The sequence below is a fragment of the Andrena cerasifolii genome, unplaced genomic scaffold, assembly GCF_050908995.1.
Source record: "Andrena cerasifolii isolate SP2316 unplaced genomic scaffold, iyAndCera1_principal scaffold3424, whole genome shotgun sequence".
Classification (NCBI taxonomy): domain Eukaryota; kingdom Metazoa; phylum Arthropoda; class Insecta; order Hymenoptera; family Andrenidae; genus Andrena; species Andrena cerasifolii.
This window is the reverse complement of record NW_027488315.1, coordinates 1-7,074: the sequence shown is the minus strand read 5'-3', so window position 1 is coordinate 7,074 and position 7,074 is coordinate 1. Positions and strand designations below refer to the sequence as shown.

The window sequence follows — 7,074 nt, the reverse complement described above, 5'->3', positions numbered from 1 at the left end:
ACCTACTTTGTTTTCTCTACTTCATTACCTATTTTTCTCTATTTATTTGCCTTTTTTTCTCTAATTTATTTACCTATTTTTTCTCTATTTATTTACCTATTTTTTCTCTATTTATTTTCCAATTTTTTCTCTATTCATTTACATTTTTTCTATTTATTTACCTCTTTCTTTCTCTAATTTATACACATATATTTTCTCTATTTATTTACCCATTTTTCTCTATTTATTTACCTATTTTTTCTCTAGTTATTTACCTATTTTTTATTTACCTTTTTTTCTTTGATTTATTTAGCTATTTATCTATATTTATTTACCTATTTTTTCTCTAGATAATTTGCCTATTTTTTCTCTATTTATTTGCCTATTCTTTTCTCTATTTTATTTACCTATTTCTTTATCTATTTATTTACCTATTTTTCTCTATTTATTTACCCCGTTTTTCTCTATTCATTTACATTTTTTCTATTTATTTACCTCTTTCTTTCTCTAATTTATACACATATATTTTCTCTATTTATTTACCCATTTATCTCTATTTATTTACCTATTTTTTCTCTAGATAATATACCTATTTTTTCTCTATTTATTTACCTATTTTTCTCTATTTATTTGCCTATTTTTTTCTCTAAATTATTTACCTATTTTTCTCTGTTTATTTACCTATTTTTCTTTATTTTATTTACCTACTTTTTCTCTATTTATTTACCTCTTTCTTCTCTATTTACTTACCTATTTTTTCTCTACATATTTACCTATTTTTCTCTCTCATTTATTTTCGTATTTTTTCTCTGTTAATTTACCAATTTTTTCCTCTAATTTATTTACCTATTTTTTTATTTACCTTTTTTTCTTTGGTTTATTTACCTATTTTTCTCTATTTATTTACCTATTTTTTCTCTAGATAATTTAACTATTTTTTCTCTATTTATTTACCTATTTTTTCTCTATTTATTTACCTCTTTTGTTTTCTCTATTTATTTACCTATTTTTTCTCTAGTTATTTACCTCCTTTTTCTGTATTTATTTACCTACTTTGTTTTCTCTACTTCATTACCCATTTTTCTCTATTTATTTGCCTATTTTTTTCTCTAATTTATTTACCTATTTCTTCTCTAGTTTATTTACCAATTTTTTCTCTATTTATTTACCTCCTTTGTTTTCTCTATTTATTTACCTCCTTTGTTTTCTCTATTTATTTACCTATTTCTTCCTCTATTTATTTACCTATTTTTTTAATTAGCTATTTTTCTCTAATTAATTTACCTATTTTTTTCTCTAGTTTATTTACCTATTTTTTATTTACCTTTTTTTCTTTGATTTATTTAGCTATTTTTCTCTATTTATTTAGCTATTTTTCTCTATTTATCCACCTATATTTCTCTAGATAATTTACCTATTTTTCTCTATTTATTTACCCCTTTTTTCTCTATTTACTTACCTATTTTTTCTCTATATATTTACCTATTTTTCTCTCTCATTTATTTACGTATTTTTTCTCTGTTTATTTACCAATTTTTTCCTCTAATTTATTTACCTATTTTTTATTTACCTTTTTTTCTTTGGATTATTTACCTATTTTTCTCTATTTATTTACCTATTTTTTCTCTAGATAATATACCTATTTTTTCTCTATTTATTTACCTATTTTTTCTCTATTTATTTTCCAATTTTTTCTCTCTTCAGTTACTTTTTTCCATTTATTTACCTCTTTCTTTCTCTAATTTATACACATATATTTTCTCTAGTTATTTACCTCCTTTTTCTGTATTTATTTACCTACTTTGTTTTCTCTACTTCATTACCTATTTTTCTCTATTTATTTGCCTTTTTTTTCTCTAATTTATTTACCTATTTTATATCTATTTATTTACCTATTTTTTCTCTATTTATTTTCCAATTTTTTCTCTATTCATTTACATTTTTTCTATTTATTTACCTCTTTCTTTCTCTAATTTATACACATATATTTTCTCTATTTATTTACCCATTTTCTCTATTTATTTACCTATTTTTTCTCTAGTTATTTACCTATTTTTTATTTACCTTTTTTTCTTCGATTTATTTAGCTATTTATCTATATTTATTTACCTATTTTTTCTCTAGATAATTTGCCTATTTTTTCTCTATTTATTTACCTCTTTTGTTTTCTCTAGTTATTTACCTATTTTTTCTCTAGTTATTTACCTCCTTTTTCTGTATTTATTTACCTACTTTGTTTTCTCTACTTCATTACCAATTTTTCTCTATTTATGTGCCTATTTTTTTCTCTAAATTATTTACCTATTTTTCTCTATGTATTTACCTATTTTCTGTTTTTATTTACCACGTTTGTATTCTCTACTTCATTACCTATTTTTCACTATTTCTTTATCTATTTTTTTCTCTAATTTATTTACCTATTTTTTTATTTACCTTTTTTTCTTTGGTTTATTTACCTATTTTTCTCTATTTATTTACCTATTTTTTCTCTAGATAATTTACCTATTTTTTCTCTATTTATTTAACCATTTTTCTCTATTTATTTACCTATTTTTTCTCTAGTTATTTACCTATTTTTTACTTACCTTTTTTCTTTGATTTATTTAGCTATTTATCTATATTTATACACCTATTTTTTCTCTAGATAATTTAACTATTTTTCTCTATTTATTTACCTATTCTTTCTCTATTTATTTACCTCTTTTGTTTTCTCTATTTATTTACCTATTTTTCTCTAGTTATTTACCTCCTTTTTCTGTATTTATTCACCTACTTTGTTTTCTCTACTTCATTACCTATTTTTCTCTATTTATGTGCCTATTTTTTTCTCTAAATTATTTACCTATTTTTCTCTATGTATTTACCTATTTTCTGTTTTTATTTACCACGTTTGTATTCTCTACTTCATAACCTATTTTTCACTATTTCTTTATCTATTCTTTTCTCTAATTTATTTACCTACTTTTCTCTGTTTATTTACCTATTTTTCTCTATTTTATTTACCTATTTTTTATCTATTTATTTACCTATTTTTCTCTATTTATTTACCTCTTTTATCTCTATTTATTTACCTATTTTTCTCTATATATTTACCTATTTTTCTCTCTCATTTATTTACGTATTTTTTCTCTGTTTATTTACCAATTTTTTCCTCTAATTTATTTACCTATTTTTTATTTACCTTTTTTTCTTTGGATTATTTACCTATTTTTCTCTATTTATTTACCTATTTTTTCTCTAGATAATATACCTATTTTTCTCTATTTATTTACCTATTTTTTCTCTATTTATTTACCTCTTTTGTTTTCTCTATTTATTTACCTATTTTTCTCTAGTTATTTACCTTCTTTTTCTGTATTTATTTACCTACTTTGTTTTCTCTACTTCATTACCTATTTTTCTCTATTTATTTGCCTTTTTTTCTCTAATTTATTTACCTATTTTTTCTCTATTTATTTACCTATTTTTTCTCTATTTATTTTCCAATTTTTTCTCTATTCATTTACATTTTTTCTATTTATTTACCTCTTTCTTTCTCTAATTTATACACATATATTTTCTCTATTTATTTACCCATTTTTCTCTATTTATTTACCTATTTTTTCTCTAGTTATTTACCTATTTTTTATTTACCTTTTTTTCTTTGATTTATTTAGCTATTTATCTATATTTATTTACCTATTTTTTCTCTAGATAATTTGCCTATTTTTTCTCTATTTATTTGCCTATTCTTTTCTCTATTTTATTTACCTATTTCTTTATCTATTTATTTACCTATTTTTCTCTATTTATTTACCCCGTTTTTCTCTATTCATTTACATTTTTTCTATTTATTTACCTCTTTCTTTCTCTAATTTATACACATATATTTTCTCTATTTATTTACCCATTTATCTCTATTTATTTACCTATTTTTTCTCTAGATAATATACCTATTTTTTCTCTATTTATTTACCTATTTTTCTCTATTTATTTTCCAATTTTTTCTCTCTTCAGTTACTTTTTTCCATTTATTTACCTCTTTCTTTCTCTAATTTATACACATATATTTTCTCTAGTTATTTACCTCCTTTTTCTGTATTTATTTACCTACTTTGTTTTCTCTACTTCATTACCTATTTTTCTCTATTTATTTGCTTATTTTTTTCTCTAATTTATTTAACTACTTTTTCTCTATTTATTTACCTATTTTCTGTTTTTATTTACCACGTTTGTATTCTCTACTTCATAACCTATTTTTCACTATTTCTTTATCTATTCTTTTCTCTAATTTATTTACCTATTTTTCTCTGTTTATTTACCTATTTTTCTCTATTTTATTTACCTATTTTTTATCTATTTATTTACCTATTTTTCTCCATTTATTTACCTCTTTTATCTCTATTTATTTACCTATTTTTTCTCTATATATTTACCAATTTTTCTCTCTCATTTATTTACGTTTTTTCTCTGTTTATTTAACAATTTTTTCCTCTAATTTATTTACCTATTTTTTTATTTACCTTTTTTGTTTGGTTTATTTACCTATTTTTCTCTATTTATTTACCTATTTTTTCTCTAGATAATTTGCCTATTTTTTCTCTATTTATTTGCCTATTTTTTTCTCTATTTTATTTACTTATTTCTTTATCTATTTATTTACCTATTTTTCTCTATTTATTTACCCCTTTTTTCTCTATTTACTTACCTATTTTTTCTCTATATATTTACCTATTTTTCTCTCTCATTTATTTACGTATTTTTTCTCTGTTTATTTACCAATTTTTTCCTCTAATTTATTTACCTATTTTTTATTTACCTATTTTTCTCTATTTATTTACCTATTTTTTCTCTAGATAATATACCTATTTTTTCTCTATTTATTTACCTACTTTTTCTCTATTTATTTTCCAATTTTTTCTCTCTTCAGTTACTTTTTTCCATTTATTTACCTCTTTCTTTCTCTAATTTATACACATATATTTTCTCTAGTTATTTACCTCCTTTTTCTGTATTTATTTACCTACTTTGTTTTCTCTACTTCATTACCTATTTTTCTCTATTTATTTGCCTTTTTTTCTCTAATTTATTTACCTATTTTTTCTCTATTTATTTACCTATTTTTTCTCTATTTATTTTCCAATTTTTTCTCTATTCATTTACATTTTTTCTATTTATTTACCTCTTTCTTTCTCTAATTTATACACATATATTTTCTCTATTTATTTACCCATTTTTCTCTATTTACTTACCTATTTTTTCTCTAGTTATTTACCTATTTTTTATTTACCTTTTTTTCTTTGATTTATTTAGCTATTTATCTATATTTATTTACCTATTTTTTCTCTAGATAATTTGCCTATTTTTTCTCTATTTATTTGCCTATTTTTTTCTCTATTTTATTTACCTATTTCTTTATCTATTTATTTACCTATTTTTCTCTATTTATTTACCCCTTTTTTCTCTATTCATTTACATTTTTTCTATTTATTTACCTCTTTCTTTCTCTAATTTATACACATATATTTTCTCTATTTATTTACCCATTTTTCTCTATTTATTTACCTATTTTTTCTCTAGTTATTTACCTATTTTTTATTTACCTTTTTTTCTTTGATTTATTTAGCTATTTATCTATATTTATTTACATATTTTTTCTCTAGATAATTTGCCTATTTTTTCTCTATTTATTTGCCTATTTTTTCTCTATTTTATTTACCTATTTCTTTATCTATTTATATACCTATTTTTTACTTACCTTTTTTTCTTTGGATTATTTACCTATTTTTCTCTATTTATTCACCTATTTTTTCTCTAGATAATATACCTATTTTTTCTCTATTTATTTACCTATTTTTTCTCTATTTATTTTCCAATTTTTTCTCTCTTCAGTTACTTTTTTCCATTTATTTACCTCTTTCTTTCTCTAATTTATACACATATATTTTCTCTAGTTATTTACCTCCTTTTTCTGTATTTATTTACCTACTTTGTTTTCTCTACTTCATTACCTATTTTTCTCTATTTATTTGCTTATTTTTTTCTCTAATTTATTTACCTATTTTATCTCTATTTATTTACCTATTTTCTGTTTTTATTTACCACGTTTGTATTCTCTACTTCATTACCTATTTTTCACTATTTCTTTATCTATTTTTTTCTCTAATTTATTTACCTATTTTTTCTGTTTATTTACCTATTTTTCTCTATTTTATTTACCTACTTTTTCTCTATTTATTTACCTATTTTTTTCTCTAGTTATTTACCTATTTCTTTCTCTCATTTATTTAGCTATTTCTTCTCTGTTTAGTTACCTATTTTTTCCTCTAATTTATTTACCTTTTTTTCTTTGATTTATTTAGCTATTTATCTATATTTATACACCTATTTTTTCTCTAGATAATTTAACTACTTTTTTTCTATTTATTTACCTATTTTTTCTCTATTTATTTACCTCTTTTGTTTTCTCTATTTACTTACCTATTTCTCTCTACTTCATTACCTATTTTTCTCTATTTATTTACCTATTTTTCGCTCTCATTTATTTACGTATTTTTCTCTGTTTATTTAACAATTTTTTCCTCTAATTTATTTACCTATTCTTTTATTTACCTTTTTGTGTTTGGTTTATTTACCTATTTTTCTCTATTTATTTACCTATTTTTTCTCTAGATAATTTGCCTATTTTTTCTCTATTTATTTGCTATTTTTTTCTATTTTATTTACCTATTTCTTTATCTATTTATTTACCTATTTTTCTCTATTTATTTACCCCTTTTTTCTCTAATTTATTTACCTATTTTTTTCTCTAGTTTATTTACCTATTTTTGTCTATTTATTTGCCTATTTTTGTCTATTTATTTGCCTATTTTTTCTCTATTTTATTTACCTATTTTTTATCTATTTATTTACCTACTTTTTCTCTATTTATTTATCTATTTTTTCTCTAGATAATTTAACTATTTTTTCTCTATTTATTTACCTATTTTTCTCTATTTATTTACCTCTTTTGTTTTCTCTATTTATTTACCTATTTTTTCTCTATTTATTTACCTCTTTTGTTTTCTCTATTTATTTACCTATTTTTCTCTAGTTATTTACCTCCTTTTTCTGTAT

The 7,074-nt window shown here is 20.8% G+C and overlaps 1 long non-coding RNA gene across 4 annotated transcripts; it reads right to left on the bottom strand.

Moving 5' to 3' along the window:
• Positions 1 to 428: 428 nt before the first annotated feature.
• Positions 429 to 7,063, bottom strand: LOC143378342 (uncharacterized). Of its 4 annotated transcripts, none has more exons than XR_013088240.1 (3): positions 3,912 to 5,571; positions 983 to 3,229; positions 429 to 660 (listed from the first exon to the last, which is right to left on the bottom strand). It is a non-coding gene; the product is annotated as an uncharacterized LOC143378342 (long non-coding RNA). The 4 variants fall into 4 exon arrangements; XR_013088239.1 differs by lacking the exon at positions 429 to 660 and adding an exon at positions 5,713 to 7,063 and having other exon boundaries at positions 688 to 3,229; positions 3,912 to 4,723; XR_013088238.1 differs by lacking the exon at positions 429 to 660 and having other exon boundaries at positions 688 to 3,229.
• Positions 7,064 to 7,074: the final 11 nt, after the last annotated feature.